Source organism: Capra hircus, chromosome 1 (assembly GCF_001704415.2).
Source record: "Capra hircus breed San Clemente chromosome 1, ASM170441v1, whole genome shotgun sequence".
Taxonomy (NCBI): Eukaryota; Metazoa; Chordata; class Mammalia; order Artiodactyla; family Bovidae; genus Capra; species Capra hircus.
This window is the reverse complement of record NC_030808.1, coordinates 130,731,125-130,740,907: the sequence shown is the minus strand read 5'-3', so window position 1 is coordinate 130,740,907 and position 9,783 is coordinate 130,731,125.

Genomic DNA, 9,783 nt, shown 5'->3' with positions numbered 1-9,783 from the left:
ATTATTAGGATCAACTTCCTTCTGGAGGAAACAGAGGAACAGAGGGTGGAAAAACTAGTGAAACTTTTTGAAACTGCCATTTGACTATCACATAGCTTCCCTTCAGTTCAGTTCAGTTGCTCAGTCGTGTCTGACTCTTTGCAACCCCAGGGACTGCAGCACGCCAGGCCTCCCTGTCCATCAACAACTCCCGGAGTTTACTCAAACTCATGTCCATTGAGTCAGTGATGCCATCCAGCCTTCTTATCCTCTGTCATCCTCCTTCTTCTTCCCCTTTCTCCATCCCCTTTCTCCATCCTTCATCCTCCTTCATCCTCCTTCTCCATCGCCCTTCTCCTCCCACCTTCAATCTTTCCCAGCATCAGGATCTTTTCAAATGAGTCAGCTCTTCACATCAGGTGGCCAAAGTATTGGAGTTTCAGCTTCAACATCAGTCCTTCCAATGAATATTCAGGATTCATTTCCTTTACAATTGACTGGTTGTATCTCCTTGCAGTGCAAGGGACTCTCAAGAGTCTTTTCCAACACCACAGTTCAAAAGCATCAATTCTTCAGCTCTCAGGTTTCTTTATAGTCCAACTCTCACATTTATACATGACTACGGGAAAAACCATAGCCTTGACTAGATGGACTTTTGTTGGGAAAGTAACGTCTCTGCTTTTTAATATGCTGTCTAGGTTGATCATAACTTTTCTTCCGAGGAGTAAGTGGCTTTTAATTTCATGGCTACAATCACCATCTGCAGTGATTTTGGAGCCCAAAAAAATAGTCTGCCATTGTCTCCACTATTTCTCCATTTATTTTTCCATGAAGTTATGGGATCAGATGCCATGATCTTTGTTTTCTGAATGTTGAGCTTTAAGCCAACTTTTTCACTCTCCTCTTTCACTTTCATCAAGAGGTTCTTTAGTTCTTCTTCACGTTCTGCCATAAGGGTGAGGTCATTTGCATATCTGAGGTTATTGATATTTCTTCCGGCAATCTTGATTCCAGCTTTTGTTTCTTCCAGCCCAGCATTTCTCATGGCGTACTCTGCACATAAGTTAAATAAGCATGGTGACACTATACAGCCTTGAGGTACTCCTTTTCCTATTTGAAACTAATCTGTTGTTCCATGTCCAGTTCTAACTGTTGCTTCCTGACCTGCATACAGATTTCTCGAAAAGCAGGTCAGGTGGTCTGGTATTCCCATCTCTTTCAGAATTTTCCACAGTTTATTGTGATCCACACAGTCAAAGGCTTTGGCATAGTCAATAAAGCAGAAATAGATTTTTTTCTGGAACTCTCTTGCTTTTTCAGTGATCCAGTGGTTGTTGGCAGTTTGATCTCTGGTTCCTCTGCCTTTTCGAAAACCAGCTTGGACATCTGGAAGTTCAAGGTTCACATATTGCTGAAGCCTGGCTTGGAGAATTTTGAGCATTACTTTACTAGTGTGTGAGATGAGTGCAATTGTACAGTAGTTTGAGCATTCTTTGGCACTGCCTTTCTTTGGGATTGGAATGAAAACTGACCTTTTCCAGTTCTCTGGCCACTGCTGAGTTTTCCAAATTTGCTGGCGTATTGAGTGCAGCACTTTCACAGCATCATCTTTTAGGATTTGAAATAGCTCAACTGGAATTCCATCACCTCCCCTAGCTTTGTTCATAGTGATGCTTTCTAAGACCCACTTGACTTCACATTCTAGGATGTCTGGCTCTAGGTGAGTGATCACACCATCGTGATTATCTCAGTCATGAAGATATTTTTTGTATAGTTCTTCTGTGTATTCTTGCCACCTCTTCTTAATATTTTCTGCTTCTTTTAGGTCCATACCATTTCTGCCCTTTATGGAGCCCATCTTTGCATGAAATGTTCCCTTGGTATTTCTAATTTTCTTGAAGAGATCTCTAGTCTTTCCCATCCTATTGTTTTCCTCTATTTCTTTGCACTGATCACTGAGGAAGGCTTTCTTATCTCTACTTGCTATTCTTTGGAACTCTGCATTCAAATGAGTATATCTTTCCTTTTCTTTTTTGTTTTTTGCTTATCTTCTTTTCTCAGCTATTTGTAAGGCCTCCTTAGCCATTTTGCTTTTTTGCATTTCTTTTTCTTGGGGATAGTCTTGATCCCTGTCTCCTGTACAATGTCATGAACCTCCATCCATCATTCTTCAGGCAGTTGTCTATCAGATCTAGTTCCTTAAATCTATTTCTCACTTCCACTGTATAGCTTCCCTGGGGCTATGGAAAAAACAGCCCTTTGGGCTTTTTGTTTTGCTTTTTGTCCTTTGTTTTGTTTTTGTTTTCACAGCCAAGAATTTCATGTAGTGATTACAGCATCATGTCCATAAATCAAAGAGAAAAAAATGGAGAGATAAACTTGTGCCAAGAAAACCTTTCAGAAGATCCATGTGTGTGTGTGAACGTATGTGTGCACGTGCGTGCGTGATTATAAAAGCAGTGAGAGAAGGAGAAAGAGAATCAAACAAAATATATACAAACAAATTAGCTAGACATTCAAACTAAGCTATGATTCATCTAGAGTGTAAACAAATCTCAAATTTCACAGTTTAATATTGGAGGAAGGGACAGAACAACAAATAAAAGAAACATTTCTCAACCTCACTAATGAAATGTGGCAAGACTTTATTGTCTATGAGGGTATAGATGAAGGCTAAGTAACCATCACTGCACGCCTTCTTCTAGAGCTCTCTCCTGGTAGGACTAGCAGTATGCTTCACTTTAGCATATCTCCATTTTCCAAAGCGAAAGATTGATTTCAAATTCTTAAACAAGGTGATTTCCCACAGTACCACATTCCACCAGTTCATCTCACTTTCTTGATCATGCCCTTTGATGCACAAAATCTTTGATAAAGTCCAATTTCTCTGTTTTCTTTTATTGTGTGTGCTTTTGGTGTCATATCTAAAACCATTGCTGACTCCAAGATCACAAAGATTTATGTCCATGTTTTCTAATAGTGTTATACCTTTCATACTTACACTAAAGTCTTTGTTCCATGCTGAGTTAATTTTTGTATATAGTGTGAGTAGGGGGTCCAACTTCATCCTTTTCCATCTGAATATCCAGTAGATCAGCATCATTTGTTGAAAAGACTATTCTTTTGAATTGAATTGTCTTGGCACACTTGCCCAAAATAAGTTTTCTCTCTTATGACATTATGGTGAGGGTTTATTTCTGGATTCTCAATTCCTTTCTGTTATTCCTGTACTGTACTCTCTTGATTACTGTAGGTTTGTAATAAGTTTGAAAATGGGAAGTGTGAACTCTTCAATTTTGTTCTTCTCTTTCAAGATTCTTTTGGCTATACTGGATACTTTGAATTTCCATATGAATTTTAGGATAAGCTTATTATTTTCATAAAGAAGTCAGCTGAATTGTTTTAGCTATTGCATTGAATTTGAAGATCAGTTTGAGAAGTATTGTCACCTTAAGAATATTGTTTTCCTATTCACAAACAGGAGATGCTTTTCCATTTATTTCCATGTTTTTAAAATTATTTCAATAATGTTATATAGTTTTTAGAATATAAGTTTTGTTTCATCAAATTTATTCTTAACCCTTGTGATTTTTTACTCTATTTTTAGATGAAACTGTTTTCTTAATATCTTTTTCTGATTTTTCATTGCAAAAATATAGGAATACAATCAATTATTTATATTGGCTTTGTAGCCTGTAACCTGCTCAACTCATTATTAGCTCCATTAGTTCTTTAGTGGATTCCTAAGAATTTTCTGTATATGAGATCATGTCATCTGCAAATACAGTTTCACTTCTTCCTTCCTGACACCAGTTGAATAAAGTGATGACAATAGACATCCTTATCTTGTTCCTAATCTTAGAGGGAAAGAATTCAATCTTTCACCTTTAGATTCGATGTTAGTTTTTAAGAGATACTTCTTTATCAGATTTAGGATATTTGAAATCATTTTCTTTACAAAGAAAGTCTACAGAATTTCTCTAGACTGTCCTTAGTTATAGACCTACGATGGAGAACTCACTCATTTTTTTGTTTGTTTCAATGCTTTTTCTTTATCTTCAGTCCTGAAAGATGTGCTTGCCAAATATTAAATGGTAGGTTGCAGCTATCTTCTTTCAGTACCTTGGAGGTATAATTCTACTGTCTTCTGTTTTCCCTTATTGCTGACAGTCTAATTGCTGCTCCTTTTGAATCTCTTATTCACTGGCTGCTGTTTAAAATTCTCCTTATTTTTGATTTACAGTGATGTCAAGATGTGTCTAAGAATATATTCCTTTTGATTCATTCTTGCTTGAGATTTGAGGGCTTCTTGAATATGTCCACTGGTGTCTTTCATCAGCTTGAAAAACTCTCAACAATTATCTCTTTACAAGAGATGTTATGTGAAAGATAATTGGAGTTTGCTTTATGCCAAGTACCCGGGGCTATTTTCAGTCCAGTTCAGTTCAGTCACTCAACTGTGTCCAACTTTTTGCAACCCTGTGAACCACAGCACGCCAGGCCTCCCTGTCCATCACCAACTCCCAGGATCCACCCAAACCCATGTCCATTGAGTCAGTGATGCCATCCAACCATCTTATCCTCTGTCGTCCCTTTCTCCTCCTGCCCTCACTCTTTCCTAGCATCAGGGTCTTTTCCAATTAGTCAGCTCTTCACATCAGGTGGCCAAAGTATTGCAGTTTCAGCTTCAACATCAGTCCTTCCAATGAACACCCAGGACTGATCTCCTTTAGGATGGACTGATTGAATCTCCTTGGGACTCTCAAAAGTCCTCTCCAACACCACAGTTCAAAAGCACCAATTCTTCGGTGCTCAGCTTTCTTTGTAGTCCATCTCTCACAACCATACATGACCACTGGAAAAACCATAGCCTTGACTAGATGGACCTTTGTTGGCAAAGTAATGTCTCTGCTTTTTAATATGCTGTCTAGGTTGGTCATAACTTTCCTTCCAAAGAGTAAGCATCTTTTAATTTCATGGCTGCAATCACCATCTGCAGTGATTTTGGAGCCCCCAAAATAAAGTCTGACACTGTTTCCACTGTTTCCCCATCTATTTCCCATGAAGTGATGGGACCAGATGCCATGATCTTAGTCTTCTGAATGTTGAGCTTTAAGCCAACTTTTTCACTCTCCTCTTTCACTTTCATCAAGAAGCTCATTAGTTCCTCTTCACTTTCTGCCATAAGGGTGGTGTCATTTGCATATCTGAAATTATTGAAATTTCTCCCAGCAATTTTGAATCCAGCTTGGGCTTCATTTAGCATGATGTACTCTGCATGTAAGTTAAATAAGCAGGGTGACAATATACAGCCTTGACATACTCCTTTCCCAATTTTGAACCAGTCCATTTTTCCATAGAACAATATGCATTTCTTTATCTCTATCTGATCACTGCAAGCTGTATTTGTGAAGACTCTATCAGTTAAAAGTTAGAAAAACCTAACTCAAATTGGCTTGAACAGAGGGTGGGCTGGGATGGTCGGGACAGAGAGATTTGTTGGCTCATATAACTGAAAAGCTTAAGTGTAAACTCTCTTTAGACAAGATCTGGTAGAGGGGCTCAGACATAACCACGTTCATCAGTATCTCTCACCACCTCTACTTTCTACTTTTCTCTAAAGTTATTTATTCAACAACTGGGTCTAGCATCTTCAAGTGTTCATCAGACTCAATGCCAATGGACCTAGTGAAAACAACCGCATTGGCCCAACAAGATGCCCCAAATTGAGTCTCTAACCTGGTTTACATTCTATGCCCATCCATAATAAAATCATTGTAATCAAGGAGGTGAAACTTACTGACTGGCCAGCTTCAGTCACATGTCCACTTCTATAGAGGAAACCACTCCACTGGAACCTAATGGATTGAAAGGGGTAAGAAGTTCCATTCCCCAAAAGAGTGAGCAAGATGCTCTGACTTAGGGTGACCAGCTGTGCCAGTTTTCCCGAAACTGTGGGGTTTCCCAAGACCTGGGACTTTCAGTGATATAACTGGGCCAGTCCCAAGCAAACCAGGATGACTAGTGACTCCAGTGTTGGTATCAGATGATTCAAAAAGCTAACATTGAGACACAGTGCCTTGCAACCCATAAAACAGAAGCAGTGCAAGGTCCTCCCTGTAGATTTCTGGATTTTCCCTCTTTCAGGTCTCATGGGAGAACTTCCTGCCCTATCCTTTTTAGTTGAGCACAACCATAATCATCACTGTATTACAATGTGAGGCTGAATGGGTAAATCACACACCCAACCTCATGCTGCTCACTTAGCTGGGTTCAAATAAGCCTGATCCTCTCCATCTAGAATTTCAAGCTCCTTTTCTGTTGATAGGCTCTGTCTCAAGGGTCATTCAAGAAATTTCTTGATCACTCTAATTTCCCCCCAATTCCAAAGCTACATTCTCTCTTCTTTTTGCTTCATTTCATTTTTATTCACTCCTTCCCCCTCTTTTCTCTTTAATCCTAAAGAACTTGGACTACTCTCTTTTAGCCTTGTGTCTGTTCCTCTGACTTGTAGTAATACTCCTCTCTGCAAAGCCATCATTACTCTGACCCACCAGTCTCTCTATCAACTTGCTCACAGCTGATTTGGTCAATAATTTCAAAATAAGGAGACATACAGTGTGGGGACAGACAAAACATTACATTGGGATATAGGAATGGATTATTTCAGAACTTCTGTTTACAGTCACTTTGTATTATCCTCCTTTCATCATGTGAGGCTATGTTTTGCAACATAATATGCAAATATTATAGCACATATATAATTTATAAATAATTTTGCATGTCTGGGAACAAGAATTGATTCTAACTTGTCTCCAGATTCCCAGTGCTTAGTGTACTACCTGATTTAGCAATTTCTTTTTAAGCCAACGTGTCCATGAATGAATCAAATAGGTCACATAAAATCAATAATGTATCAATGATGTTCCTTAGTCTTTGTCCATAAAACATTCTAAATAAGTCCTTGTAAGGTCACAGGCACTGTCCTTAGGGACTTTTCATTGCTTTTCTCTTTTCCACATCTGCTGATAATGACTTTTTTATTAGACACACTGCATTTCCACCCACCTCAGTCCCTGCACCCTCAATCAGATAATCTTGAGACCTCAAGATCTCCCACCTTTGCCCATCTGTATCTCCTACAAAGCTGGCACCTCCCTTCAGGATCACCAAAACTCCCACTCAAAAATCATGTTTCTGGTCCTTATATTCTGGCATTTCCCACCCCCCCAACAAGCCTTAACACTGCATATCTCACTGGCTATAAGTTAACATCTAGTCCTCTGACTCTAGGCTTCTATGGCCATGCTGGTCCATGATGATGGTTTCCCATCTAAAAAGAAACAAAGGGAAAAGTAAGGACAATGTGAAACATATATACAAATTATATATATATGTTTCCTAGTTGTTGTTTATTGTCCTTTATATGACTGTCATTTTTTCTGAGACTGTGCTTTTCTATATTTTTTATAGCAAAATATTTTTCTCTTACAAATGTTGATGATCATAATAGTTAGTTATTGTCCTTACTGGGCAAAATAAAAATTTGGTGATCTTCTTTGTGTCCTGGTATCTTTTACATGAAAATTTACTCATTCATACAACCCAACGTCTGGAGATCACCAAACTATTAGTAAACACACGGTGTTTTATTTGTTTTTCAGGTGGAGAGAAGATTCATGGGTAAAATACAGAGAGTCCAAACAAGGTTACAAACTAAGCTTTGCCATTCAATCATGTCTTCACACATCTCTTTCCTAACAGCAAATCTTAGAGCCGGGAGGGAGCTTGAGGGACCTGGGGCATGGAGCATCAGTGAGAAAGTGAGACGGGTGAGGGCAGGAGGCTCTGAGGATCATCTATGATGACATTACACTGGCACCAAGGGCTAATTCTGTCCTAGAATCTTCCCTAAAAGTGTCTACTATATTTCAGGAGACTTCTTAATATTGGTGTGTTGCTGCCAACAGGAAAAATATGGTTCTTGTGGATATGTCCATGTTCCTACTGCATTTTACTTTATCACCAAAGGAAGCAAGATTTGAGTTTCCCAACTAAAACCCTGCTTGGCAAACTAATAAGGACCTAATTTTTTTTTTAATTCGAGGCTAATTAGTTTACAATATTGTAATGTGTTTTGCCATACATCAACATGAATCAGCCACGGGCACACATGTGTTCCCCATCCAGAACCCCCCTTCCACCTCCCTCCCTATCTCATCCCCCAGGGTCATCCCAGGGCAGCAGCCCTGAGCACCCTGTCTCATGCATCAAACCTGCACTGGCGATCCACTTCACATATGATAATATACACTTTTCAATGCTACCCTTTCAAATCATCCCACCCTTGCCTTCTCCTACAGAGTCCAAAAGACTGTTCTTTACATCTGTGTCTCTTTTGCTGTCTCACATTTAGGTCATTGTTACCATCTTTCTAAATTCCATATATATGCATTAGTATACTGTATTGGTGTTTTTCTTTCGGACTTACTTCATTCTGTATAATAGGCTCCAGTTTCATCCACCTTGTCAGAACTAATTCAAATGCATTCTTTTTCATGGCTGAGTAGTATTCCATTGTGTATGGGTACCGCAGCTTTCTTATCCATTCGTCTGCCAATGGACATCTAGGTTGCTTCCATGACCTGGCTATTGTAAACAGTGCTGCGATTAACATTGGGGTACACATGTCTCTTTCAATTCAGTGCATATGCCCAACAGCAGGATTGCTGGGTCGTGTGGCAGTTCTATTTCCAGATTTTAAGGAATCTCCACACTGTTCTCCATAGTGGCTGTACTAGTTTGCATTCCCACAAACAGTGTAAGAGGGTTCCCTTTTCTCCACACCCTCTCCGGCACTTATTACTTGTAGACTTTTGGATCCCAGCCATTCTAACTGGCATGAAATGGTACCTCATTGTGGTTTTGATTTGCATTTCTCTGATAATGAGTGATGTTGAGCATCTTTTCATGTGTTTGTTAGCCATCTGTATGTCTTCTTTGGAGAAATGTCTGTTTAGTTCTTTGGCCCATTTTTTGATTGGGTCATTTATTTTTCTGGAATTGAGCTGCAGGAGATGCTTGTATATTTTTGAGATTAATTCTTTGTCAGTTGCTTTTTTTGCTATTATTTTCTCCCATTCTGAAGGCTGTCTTTTCACCTTGCTTATAGTTTCCTTTGTTGTGCAGAAGCTTTTAATTTTAATTAGATCCCATTTGTTTATTTTTGCTTTTATTTCCATTACTCTGGGAGGTGGATCATAGAGGATCCTGCTGTGATTTATGTTGGAGAGTGTTTTGCCTATGTTTTCCTCTAGGAGTTTTATAGTTTCTGGTCTTATATTTAATCTTTATTCCATTTTGAGTTTATTTTTGTGTATGGTGTTAGAAAGTGTTCTAGTTTCATTCTTTTACAAGTGGTTGACCAGTTTTCCCAGCACCACTTGTTAAAGAGACTGTCTTTTCTCCATTGTATATTCTTGCCTCCTTTGTCAAAAATAAGGTATCCATAGGTGCGTGGATTTATCTCTGGGCTTTCTATTTTGTTCCATTTATCTATATTTCTGTCTTTGTGCCAGTGCCATACTCTCTTGATGACTGTAGCTTTGTAGTAGAGTCTGAAGTCAGGCAGGTTGATTCCTCCAGTTCCATTTTTCTTTCTCAAAATTGCTTTGGCTATTCAAGGTTTTTTGTATTTCCATACAAATTGTGAAATTATTTGTTCTAGTTCTCAGAAAAATATTATTGGCGGCTTAATAGCGATTGCACTGAATCTATAGATTGCTTTGGGTAGTGTACTCATTT